The sequence below is a fragment of the Numenius arquata genome, chromosome 1, assembly GCF_964106895.1.
Source record: "Numenius arquata chromosome 1, bNumArq3.hap1.1, whole genome shotgun sequence".
NCBI lineage: Eukaryota > Metazoa > Chordata > Aves > Charadriiformes > Scolopacidae > Numenius > Numenius arquata.
The window spans coordinates 8,760,738-8,774,264 of record NC_133576.1 but is presented as its reverse complement, the minus strand read 5'-3'; the positions used below and the strand labels follow the sequence as shown (position 1 = coordinate 8,774,264).

At 37.6% G+C, this 13,527-nt stretch overlaps 1 protein-coding gene across 1 annotated transcript in view; it reads right to left on the bottom strand.

Annotated features, from left to right (window-relative positions):
- SCUBE1 (signal peptide, CUB domain and EGF like domain containing 1) overlaps positions 1 to 13,527 on the bottom strand; it is a 211,982-nt gene that overhangs the window by 176,822 nt on the left and 21,633 nt on the right. The window lies entirely within an intron of this gene.

The following is a 13,527-nucleotide window of genomic DNA, read 5'->3' as shown; positions in this document are numbered from 1 at the left end:
AAAGAAGCTATTTTAAAAAGAGAATACTAAGAATACAGAAAAGTCTCTCCAACTGAGCACGGTCTTTGAATATATGCATGTTCCTAATATTTCTATATACTCATGTTGCATATTTCATCCAACAGATCGCTCAGGGAATTACTGACTGAATATATCAGGGACATATATGACTGAAAAGCAGCAAGTCAACGTATAGAACAGTCTTTTACAAAATAACTGTAGTATCACCACAGTAAACAATGATGTATTGTTAAAAATTGAAAATTGTTAAAATGTACCTGATTTTGGTATATTTTTTATATTTAAAATGTATGTTTTGTTTTTTGTCTTTAAAATAATCAAGCAGACAATGAGTTAAATCTTTGACTTTCTAGTAACAAGCAACTATCTGAAACACGCTATTAATAAGACAAGAGAAAATTATGCCTTGTTTAAGAAAAAACTGTCTTCTCAGAGCAAGGAAGATCTGGCATACTCCTGACAATACAAAAGGCTGTAGTTCTGTGCAATAAACCTTGAAAAACATCGTTTCTGAAACAGCTACCACAGTTCCCTGAGCTTTATGAAGTTACTATTGATAACTTGCCTGTCTCTTCCCCTTCCTCCACAAAATAAGCTCTATTATCATTTTTTGTATTAATTCACACAGGCCAACAACAACAACAAAAGCCCAATACTTTATTCTGAGAAGATATGCTGGAATTATTTTTAATTATTTTTCATATACTGGCCTGTATCTGAAAGAGTACCGTGAATGATAAGTGAGATGCATTGTGCTGCAACTACAATCAATCCTATTATGATCTTCCCTCCCTCATAGAAAAATCACTTCTTCATTCGTTCTAGAAAGTGCAAACTTGCTTCTTTTTACAGATTGTATCTTGGCTTATACACGGAACGTCAGCATCACAGTCACTGCTGTGAATCATTTAGTGGTGCACATCAACCAACTAAAAATACACATATAATTATAGGCAGCCTCATAGCTTGATAACTATCAGCTCTAGATCTGTGGTGCGCTAGACCAAAAACACCAGGTACTGTCCCTAAGTTACACAGTCCAAGATAAATGGATAAAGTAGTCTTTTTAGAAAATCACCTGGTAGTTCATTAGAGTTACCCTGGCTGTGCATTTCAAATGTGCCTTCCATTGCAGAGGTGGTTGAAATATTTCTGGTTTAGGTTCATGTTCACATATCCATTTTTTTTTTTTTTCTTTTAACTTTTAAAAGTACCCCAGGAAAAGCTTTGCTACCTGGTATCATACCCAGCCACAATCCCAATTCAGCAAGGTGGTTTGGGAAAAACAGATTCTTCTGAAAAGCCAGCTCAGACTCGGTCACTCAATGCTTTCAGCAGTTCTCACCCTTGGACTGAGTCTGGATATGTTTGTCCTTCCTTGCACAAACCTCTGAGACGTTTGATCTGTCAGAGAAAGGACAGCCTCCTCCCAAGTTTTTTTGCAAGCCTTTCCCCTCAGGTCTGCCTGTCCCAGAAACCTACCCTAACCTCAAATAGCCCAGGTCTCCATCAACTTCCTTCCAACAGATCTGTAGCCTTTCTTCTACAATCTCCTCAGTGGCTTTAAACAGGAATTACAAATTTGGCTGTATCTGCAAAACCAGGCAGCTTTTTTGTAACTCAGCATTCAGCACTACAAAAATGCTGGAAATAAGCTGGAGAAAGGATCTTCCTAACAAAAATACAACCTGCTGCTTAACAGTAAACTTCCAAGTCTTTTAACTACTGCTCCGTTTCAGACAGTTTCCACCCTTTACTAATGATTTCCATCCATTACTTGTGCAAGTGCCAAGTCAGCACAGCCATGGATGTGCTCTACTTTCTGGAATCCAGTATGACAACAAAAAGATACATCTGTGATATTTTTTTTCTGAAAACAATAACCAGCAAATCAATTATTGTGTATCGGGCTCATTAAGAACACACCTGGAGCATGGCAGTGCGAAGTCCCCAGGAAGCTGCCCTCCTTTATTTACAGCCCAATGTGCCTGGGTGCACATTGACAAAGCATTCCACTGAAGGTTTCTACTTAGCAGGTATTAGCAGCCTCTATAACGATTCATGAATATTTCCAGAAAATTCCTATCATTCTCAGGCTACAGGGACAAAAATAGAGCTCTACAGTAATGCCATCTTTTAACAGGCCAAGTCAATAACCAGAAAGCACATAACACGATTCTGATGTCAGGCATGCCAGGAGTTCCTTCAGGACACTCGGGAAAAATGGTATCTTCATTTTAAGATTTGTTCTTAACTTTTATTCAGCACCGAGTTTCTTCAGAAGAGGGAATTCAGAAGAAAGTGTTATCAGTTGTTACTCAGCATCAGACTGCCAAGGGCTGATCAATTTTCAATCACTTTTTTCAAACAATGAATCAAATACGACTATTTGTTTAAATAAGCAATGTGGAGCCTTCAAAAGAGACAAAAATCAATGAAATGTGAAGCCTTTTGAATGCCTATCCTTTACATAATACTTATTTCTAGAAAGCTGTGCTGTGATTCGCAGCACAAGGTGCTGATGTAACCATACAAATACTTAAGTTCCAGGAAGGGTAATGTAATAGATACATAAACCAGAAAAATAACAAAAGAAACAGATTATTTGAATCTCCTTCTCACAAGAAGTTCCAGTTACATTAAATTTTGCAAAAGGATTAGATTACTTCTCCCTTTTCTGCCCCAAGAGCTGTAAATAACTAGGAGTGGAGCCACACATTCTACCTATCATTTAAGAGCCTTCACCTGTCAGGCTGACTGGAATTTCTATCTCCAGTATTGCTAGTAAAACATGAAGGGGATAAGACTGGTGAATTTAACAGTTTAGTTTTTAAAATAAATGCAAACAAACAAACCCCACCAGAAGAATGTCCAAAGCCTGCAAAGTCCAAATGTTGAACTTTTTTCAAGTTCCAGTTGCATCAAGAGAAAAGCAGGCAATGTTCCTATAAACAACATGAACGCCACCCCATCTTCCCTTCTCATATACCTGGAGGAGGACTTCAAAGAACGCCTCAGTGAAAGTGCTGGATAACAATAATTTACAGGCAGAATATTACATCTGACACAGCAGGATATGGCTTCCTTAGTAAGCTTAACATAGCGATAAAAGCAATAGGAGTACATGCAAACACATAAAACCTGGAGGCTTGCTCTTAATTTTATCTATTCTAAAACTCGAAATTTGCAGGGACTAGCTATGTTTATTTCTTTTTGTTAGGTCATATCCTATTATTCTTTTTTTCCTGTAATTGATAGAATTGGGTGTTAAACCAACTCTTGGTTCCAAACACCTCTAACTCACAAAGTTAATTCTTCCCACTAATTTTGTCACTTCAACTATCCTTAACGTTTTTGTGTTTGATCACTTAATACTGTCTTTCACCATAAAGAAATTACCATAACACAAAAATGAAATGAGAAACAGAGAAATGTTGCCATCTGATCGTGAAATTGCTGTGCTGGATGCAGGTGCGTATACTATTGAATTAGCAAGGCTCGCTGCAATCTAGCTCTCAGAGGGAAACCCGAAGTTTTATCTACGCTGGCAAAATATTTACGAATTTTTCACTCCAGAACATTCTGGCTGTGCAGACAGGCAACTCTTGGGGCGTCTAGTCAAGAAAATACCTTAAAAAAGGACTGCAATTTCCTCTGTAAGAGGAACTGATTTCATATGGTATTACAATGGCAGCAATTACAGGATTGCTGGAAAAAAAATTTAATGCACCAAAATTATTAAGACAGCGTTAGGGCCATTTATAATAATGACATAGTCTGCCAAGAACCTATTTGGGCTTACTGTGTTCAAATGAGACAGCAACTCCCAATGCCAGAGCTGGATGCATACAACCACTTCTTCAGCTGTTGGTGAGCTGGTTTTGACCATCTCTTTCTGAAACTGGTGTGGGAAACCTCCAAAATCCACTGCTTGTTTGAAAAGTTTTAAAGGAAAAAAATATCAGGAAAAAAGGAGATAAAAAGAAGCTTGCTTACTTGGGTGTACTAGTAACTGTATGGGTTCAGCTACTTCCCAAGGTGAAAGAAGCTTGGAAACTACATCACAATTCCTTCTGGAAAGCAGAGGTGAATCTTTCTGTTACAGCCTGGAAATCTTTCAGCAACCCTGGGGAACACAGCCTTGCCATGCTCTGCTGTTGTCCTCTTCAATGAGCAGCGGTATTACTTAGAGTACATACTGTATGAGACTGCAATTATTATATAAGGATCCAAGAACTTTTTCTAAAAACTTAGACAAGTGACTGAGGAAATCCTAGCATTTGTTACCATGAGGAAATGCTGTAATTTACAATCACTGTATTCCAGTTATCAGAAAATAATTTAAAGTTGTCTTCTTTAACTGACCTAATTCTTTGTAGTCCGAGGGGAACCTGTATCTACATCATGCAGATTGGGGTTGACGATTCTTTCATTATTACAGGCGTAACTGACACTATCACAGAAATTTGTTTCATTTGTGTATTCTGCAATAAAGGGATGGCACTCTCAGAAGTCTCACAAGGCCACCCTGCAGAGAAGCAGCTCTTCCAGGAGCACATAAAACTTAACTAAGAAATGCTCAAAATAAATCAAGAATTTATCTCCTCGGCTTCCGGTATCACAGTATTTCAGCTTTCTGTTTCAGCAGGGTATAGAACACACATCAGCATGCAATAACTAATGTCCAAAAGACAAATCAAACTGTAAAACAGAAGAAAATGCTAGTTTCCAACTTTGTCTAAACATTTTCAGCAGGGTCATGAAATTTGCTGTGTGATAACCATCTTTTCCAAGCACTAATAATCTTTGCTCTTTAGAAGGTGGCATAGACTTTATATCAGGGAAGCACAAAATCTACCTCCACCAAAATCCATTATACCAGTTTCCATTTATTAAGTTCCTGAATGTCCAAAAATCATTACAACACCTGTAACAAAATTTATTTGTCAGCACAGCTACAGTTTGTGATGGGCAAAGATACCGAAGTCAAAGCAAATGTCTGCGTGGAGTTGATGAATTTTGGATCAGTGTCACAGCTAAACTGTCACAGAAGCCTTACAGCTATTAACATGCAAAAGGGAGAATGGCCAAGGCCTGCAAGTCAATGAGATAAATTCAGCTTTTAGTGTTGAATTCCACTATGTATATTCCTATAGAAAATAGCCTTGAATTCCACTATATTCTGTTTCTATAGAAAACGGGAAAGCGTGCATTGGCACAACCTTTATCTTGGCATCTGTCAAGGCCACAGATCCCAACACTCACAATGCAACAGAAGATGTTCAAAATAGGAGTAGAAATGGGTAAAATATGTGTTTATTTAAAAGTATTTTTGACTGCTAATGTAAGGGAAAGATCTGGAGTTGATTTAGTAAACACAAATTTCAATTGACTTTGAAAGGAATAATTTATGTGCTTGGACATTTTAAAATAAATAGCCAAAGGAAGCTGTCTGCTCACATCAATTCCTTCTAATTTACAGAACCACAAACAAAACTTAGCACACAGGTATATTATGCAGATGTGGAATATTTCCTAAAGGAGCTGGATCCATAAAATATCTAGAAAAATAAATATTAAATTCTTTGTAAGTGTATCTTGATGGATAAATCCACACATTTCATAGAATCATATGAAATGTGTGGATTTATCCATCAAGATACACTTACAAATTACTTATTCAGTATCTGAAGAGGAAAATATTTTGGCGTTCATCTTCATCTATTTATCTAGCTGCTTTAAACAAAACACTGCCAAAGAGGCATTATGGAGACAGTAAATAACACTGTCCTTACAAACTTGCCAGCAACGAAACTGTGCTTTTACCTTCCTTCTCCATGAGAGGTTGCTGCTAGCCCCCTACAGAGGACTAAGCATTGCACTTGCAGATTTCTCTATCATCAGTTGTATTCTGCTAAAAAAAGTCATACCACAGTTCTGTAGTCGCAGTCTGTTGCCTGCTTATCCAGAACGCTTATGCAGCAAAGGACATTGCGAAATGCTGGAACACATATTTTCATGTGGCAATATTTTGCACTTTAATGGCTTCTCTATTAAAAGCTTTCAAAAATTTTTACTGAGTTTTAGTCACTGTTCCTCCTAGGATTAATGCAGTATCCTCATTTCCACAGAAAAATACAGGAGAAAAGCCCCAGCCTAGGTTACAAATCCTACACAATTAAGAATAGAGCTGCAGTACAAACAGCTGTCTTCATCACTGCATAGTTTTACGCAACCTTGATCTTGCAAGCTTGGGAAAGAAGTGACCTCGTAATACCCTAAGGTGAAATGCCCTGAAGTGAAATCCCAATCCTACAAAAGTCAAGAGGCATTTTTGCCACTGGTTTCATGAAGCCAGGAAGACTTTCCTGGGACTCACATGAAAAGAGATATGCGAGATGGGATCATTACTTGAATTCCTTGTTCCCACTTTCCAATTCAGAACAAGCAGCAGAGTAGCATCAACACCATTACTTTACTTTTAAGGAAAAAGGCAGAACTGAGGTAACATGCACACTGACAAGAATACAAACAAGTTCAAGTCATGGATCATAATCAGATCAGCATCCTGTTCTTTTTAATGACTGGATTTGGGGACTGTAAAAGCCATTAAAATAAATAAAAACAATATGGGAATATTTATATATACTCCATTTCTTTGGCAGATTCTGCATTTAATATACTTTCAGCCTGGATAACCTGTACCTAAGGCATTTGTATTTCTTATATCAAGTTGCACTTTCCTTAAGAAGGGATCCAGCTCCAGATCCAAAGGCCAGAAAAAAAGCTCATGTGTAGGTTAAAGACGGTTTTGGTTAAATGCAGGCCAAATTTGCCAGAAGTTCAGCTCTCTGGAAAGCATTCAACCTGAACAAGAATACCAAAATGATTAGATTCTCAAGAGGAGTTTAGCATCAGCACATTTCCACATGTTCAAAATTATTTGAAGTCCGCTCAGCTCTGCTCTTAAAATTTGCAAGAGTTGACACAGCTAGTTGTATGAAGAATCAGCTTGGAAAATGTAGCAATTCCACTCAGCCTGACCTGCTGAAATACTGCTTCCCTCTCTGAGTTTTGTGATAGCAGAATTTGGTATCTGCTCCAAGTCCAAATATAATGAAAGAAATACTGACACAACAAGATTCATTCGCTTTTTTTCTATGTCAAACAAAACCTTGACCTTCATCTCACAGTGAAGTGCGTTTCTGAAAATCTCTTCCCATGAAAAGCTTCGTTAAGTCACTTTTTCTATAAGAGAAATCATATTAAAATCCATCATTTGTTATATCTGGTTCTTCCTGAGATACTTAATTTTTTGACTCATAAATGTTAACATCTTTATTCTTTAGATGCTGTGACCTTGGAAATGTTACGATCTAATGAATCAGAAGAACACACAGGGCAGTTTTTACGGCTTTCAAGTTGTCGTGATATTTTCAAGATGCTTGCGCCCAAGAAAACTGTAAAATTTGATAGCCATTAGAACTACTCCTGAGAGCCAAGGTCAAGGGTGAGCAAGCTGGGAATAGGCTAAAATCAGAAAAAGCAGCCTGATGTTTCTCAGTGGAGAAAGGAAAAAGAACAGGTACAATAGGTTGTTTAGCATGAAGTTTTTTCAGTGTAAATCCCTCAAGAGCCTTTCCACTATTGGTACTGCCCCTCCAATGTTTTTCCTATTAATGCATCCACAAAGAAGAAAAAATATTCAGTTTTACAACTTTCTTCAAAAATGTCACAAACTCCTATTTCCCAGCACTAAAACAGCAATAAAATGAAAATGCCCTGCCAACTTAGTGGAGATGATTTGGATGAAATCTGTGGTATTGTTGGGGGGTTTTTCTGGAAGCCATTTCATACAGTTTCCAGAAAAACATCAAGTACTCTGTAGCAGTTTTATTTGTTTCCTTTTATTCTGTGGCGGCTGAGCACAAAGTTCATCATGGTTTATATCTTGTTAAAGTACTGGTCCGAAAAAAGCGGGGACAAAAATGTAATAAAAATACAAACCAAACTACGTAGAGGTATGTCCAGCTGGTTGAACAGCATATATTTTCGAAGTATGAACAGCTTCGTATTTAGAACTATCTTGCCTAAAAACATTTAGGATGCATTTGGAAGGCAGATGAGACGTCAGCCTATTTATCACTTAACTGTAGGATGGGACGGTTTTACTTTCTATTTGTTTAATATGTTTTTCTATGATCATAATTATCTCCTAATTTTAAAGAAAGCACAGAGACACCATTGCAGATCCTTATTTTGTCTTGTGTCTGAATTCGTTTCCTATTATTACACTGATCACAGGTAGCACGAATCAAATTGTCAAGTTGCACAGAGTAAGGATGGCCTTAGAAGAGTTACCTTCACTGCCTGGGAAAAAACAGCAAGCTTTCAGACACACGAGTCCTTCTCTGAGGAGGCAATGGAGTACATGAACCTCTGAGTTTATCAGATGTAGAAAGAGTAGGTGTGCTTAGTACTTGTTATTTTGCAAGTTTTAGTTAATGGTCTTCAAATATTGTTTATCATACAAAGGAAGAATTAAAGAGTCACATTTAAAGACTCTAGTGGCTAGACAGTGTCAAGCACCCAATGCTGTAAGTAAAATTCAGTTGATCTAGCTCAATATTGTTAAATGAAACAGGCAATAAATTGTGAAAATCCAAACTTTCTGCAGTAGCCAAATGATTAGATTTTATATTTTTGGTGCATGGCCATCACATTCTTCATTCATTGATAAGAAGTATAGTCTCTGGAGACTCCCTTCCTTATATTTTTCTTAAATTCACCTTCCCTTCCTCAGTTTCCTGTCTCTGTTCTCTTTCCTGCACGTTTCCCTCCTTCCTTAAACTCCTAGTTCAAAGAGTTAGAAGAACATTTTTAATGGCTGGACATTGATACACTAGTCAAACTGACAACAGGCAAAAGACAAAAGCGTCTGCCCCTTTGATTCATTCTTTCAGGATGCCTGTGGTTCGAGGCAGGTATTAGTGCTTCAGCATATGTGGACTTTGCCAATGGAAAGTTATCACTGAAGTACGGGGGAATAAAAATTACTTAAAAAAAATTTAAAAGGAACACAGAAACTGAAAGCTGAGATTCTGCATGCATTTGGTGCACTCTTCCAGCCACCGAAATACTCTTCATTGTGGCATATAGAACACTCCAAGAGCAGGTATGGAGAGTAAATCAAATAAATGACATGGAACACTCTTCATTTAGGACCTTATAGAGTTTTTGACTGCTCAATTGACAAGACTTCCTTCTGCATTAACATTAGGTTTATATAGTGCTTTTTACCTAGAGTACCTTTTGCGGGTCTAAAACCTTTGGACAGCTACAATCATTTATGGAAACAAAATAATTAAGCAGAGTTCTTTCCCTGAGAAAAAAAAATATATTTTCTATTGATATATCTGGGTATTACCCCTGTGTGACATTTGCCATCTCAACCAGCACAATGGAAACTTATATGGGACTATTCCAGCTCCATTCATGGTTAATACAGTATTTTTTTACATAAAACCAAAACTATTGCTATCCTGCATTACACATCTTGAACCCTTGATTAGAGTTTGTTGTGGCTTGACATTTTTCTTAATTGATATTTAAACAGATTGGCTACAAGTTCTTTGAACTGCAAGTGAGATACCCAAATAAAGATGGCTACCTGCAGAGCACATAACAGTTTTAGAGTCTGTCTTTATTTAGTAGCTGCCATGCCCGACAAGCTCAAGCAGAGAGATTTCCTGTTCACAAGCTGTTATGAATGTGAAACATGACATTTGACAGCATTTTTCCCACCACTTCTAAATCACAGCCATTTCCACCACAATTCCCTCTTTTAATATAATGGGAAATGTTTGATTCCACATCTAACCTTGCAGGTTCTTGGAGATCTAATGGGAGAATACTTTTGTGTGCCTTAGTGCCACAACTGGTATGCATGGATCCTAATGATTATCATTTCAATAAGTCATGGCAGGAGGTTACTCCTAGATCTTTAAATTGAAATATGCATCTAAAAACTTTGAGGGAGATGTTTAAAACAGTGAAACTAGCTGATTGATATAGACATCATTCACCTTTTTTTTTTCCAACCCTGTAGGGATCTCTCTCATTCTCAGATTGCATACCTCCAATCTTCCTTTGCATCTCATTTTTAAATTTCTGTCCATTGACAAAAGGAAACAATCCCAAGCTTCAATTCTGAAATAAATTTCCGTATTACCTGTCAGTGGATGAACATTAACTTATTTTCTGTGGCCCTTCATGTGGGAGAACAGAAGGTGGTTATTCCTTCTTGCTCATTTCAGAATAAGTCAGCGACAGATCACAAACTGTAAAATGGAAGATTTCTGGATATCATATAGCACATGCTTCATTAGTCCCTGGCAGATTAACACTACTTCAGTTTCAGGCTGAGACAGCTAAGGCCACAAGCAGTATGAGAGGCTACATAGCAGTGGTTTTCAACATTCTTGATATGAGGAAAGTTGTGTTTTCCAGCAGAGGTGCAAATCCCGGTATAGCAAATTTATGTCTTAAGACAGCACGCTTACCTTTTCAAACTATTTTTTCCACGTGTGCTTTAGCAGTAGCCCTTGGGCTACTGCAGAGTCCTGGCTGAGAACTGCGCTGCTGTGCTCGTTAACCACGTGGGAAATATAATTTATATCATGTAGGATTTAGAAAACTTCCTGTCATCCTGTGTTATTTGGTCAAACTCCCTACTTTGTATGGAACACATATCAGACATTAATTTTACCAGCCTACAAAAACTCCCATGAGAATACCATACAACTGATGGATCTATGAGCAGAGGAACTCTGCATTATGTGCTCTATTGTGCACTGCCATGAGAGAACCATGGCACATACTCGATGAATGACCTATTCAGGGCTGCCTTTCATTTCAACATTTACTGAAGTCTTGTGGCTACTTCTAAACATGATACACAGGGGATCCATGGACTTGTGTCCCTGACAACGCTGGACCTAATAGTTCAACTCTGCCTATTATTTTGTCACTTGTTCCCCAAATGCAGACAAATTCATACAGTTCCTCAACAGCATCCTTTATGAAGTGAAGGCCTCTCAGCATTTTGGTTTGCAGAGAACAGCCTGTAAAGCTGATAAATGTGACATATATTTATCATACTACAGGTGAAAATTCAGTACTCCCAGTACTCTATGGGAAGGTTGTTCTAGAATAAATTTATTATTTCCTAAATTTATTAATAGACAGTCTATATGCATGGATTCTTACATTCACATTATCTTCAGTCTTAAATTTTTTTCACATGTTATTTTATATTTGTAAAGATCATCTGTATTCAAGGTCAGGTTGGACAGGGCTCTGAGCAACCTGATCTAGTTGAAGACGTCCCTGCTCATTGCAGGGGGGTTGGACTAGATAACCTTTAAAGGTCCCTTCCAACCCAAACTATTCTATGATTCTAAGTCCTTCACAAGTATGACGACTCCTTACCTATTAAACAGCAGCTGACTGGAGGATAACTTGGACAATCAAAGCATAGACCCTTCTTTGTTTCAGAATCATTAGGTTTGTTTTTGCCATAAATAGTTTTTCCAACTACAGATGTGTTTATCTGGACTAGGAAGGTCCACATGATGGTTCTATAACACACATAGAATGTACTGAAAAATGAGAGTATGGGTCATTCATTCAAGCTCAATGAAATAAAAGTCACTCATGCCTTGTGGTAATTAAGGCTTCAGAGTATCCTTGGCCAGAGTAATATATTAATATCAGCATGTTGCCTAACTTCCAACATCAATCATTTTACAGGCCACTTTTCTTATGCAGGAGATAGTACTGGGGATTTAATCTTTTCCCTCTCTTTTCTATGGTGTTGTGCACTCATAGTGCTTAAAAACTATTTCAGTGCTCCAGCCTAGATACAGATGCACTACCTGTATATAATTTGTGTTTTCAGAAGAGTGGTAAGTATTCATTTTTCTTTGAGTCCCTTTGCAGGGCTGTGGGTACTCAGCATCTTTAGGAAACAAATTGCATGAAGTTAGTTGAGATGACCCTATATTTAAGAGAAATGTCTCCTTTGTGAGGCTGATACATTTGCTTCAAAGAGATCTGAGAAGACTAAATTGAATAGCAATTAGATCAAAGATAATTTTCTTAAAATCCGAGATAGGCTTACAAAATGCTCTAACTCATTATTGTCCAGCGCTCTTCAGCTTTGTGCACTGTTCAGAAGGTAAAAAAGTTACTAGGCTACAGATTTTGCTATTATGTGAGAGTTGAAGGTGATCAAGTCACATTATGTTTCCGTAATGACAAATTCAACTTGACACAGAATTGTGTTTCAGAATCTCAGCTTTCAGTAAGTTAAACCTTATTAAACCTGTAATAATAAAGTAATACCCTAAATGTGGTGCACACAAAGCACTGTGTGGAACAGTTCACAGCTCTAAGAGCTATTTCAATCAAAATTCAGTGGATCTGGGAACTGTACAGTCATGAAATGTGGAATTATTTTTAAGATGCCAAAACATTTGGCAATTTTGCTGCACAACTCCAAATTCTGGCACAGGCTCTCAGCTTCCTAACAACAATTCTGTCTCCACAATGTGTAAAATACCTGTCATGTAATTTTGTTTGGGTGTACAGACCAAACATTTTCCATTTTTTGAAAGCATGGCCCTGGCCAGTATCAACAAGAAGTCCTAGATGCTGTTGTAGTAGATCAATGCAAAAGGGTTTTATTGTCAAACAAATATTACATTAATGTAGTTCTTGGATTCAAGCTTTTTATTCCTGAAACAGAGAACCCTGTCCTACTGATACATGCTGACAATTCTAAAGTTTTATTTACAAAATGAGTTCATTAGTTGTGATGTAGGCTTTCCTTAGTCTTCTAAAAAGCCACACAGAAATTGGTCTTGTGAGCCAAAGCTCTATTTATCACCAGAGACAAATAATAACAGAGAAAAATCTGAAAACCAGTGGTAAGAAGCTTTTGGGTTTTGATCTGTGGATGTGTAACAATTGTCCAGCAGAGACAAAAATCTACAGATAGTGAATGCCAGCATGGAACCCATCAGCTTTTCCATCACTACCCTTTACAAACTCTTCAAAACATTGCCTGGATTCTTTGGTTGGTAGAGAAGTAAGCAAGAGCAGGGACTCTCTGAACAGAAACTACTGAAGTTACACGCTCCCCTTTACCTGGCATGCAGGGATGAGGGTTAGATGAGGCCAGGGCAGGCTGTACAAACACCTATTTCATAGTGAGGAAAACTCAGGAAAAGCAGTAAGGATTAAATTTAAAATTCAAACATGAAAAACATCATTGCTGACCTGTGAATCATCAAATATTTTCAATTATAAGCTGTGCTCACATCTGATGTTTGGACAAGAAAGAGAGATAGAGCAAACAGATGCAACCAACTAGCTTTGCCAAGAAATCAGACTTCAGCTCCAGTGTTCAAATATCCTGTACTAGAAAGCACACACAGCTTCCAG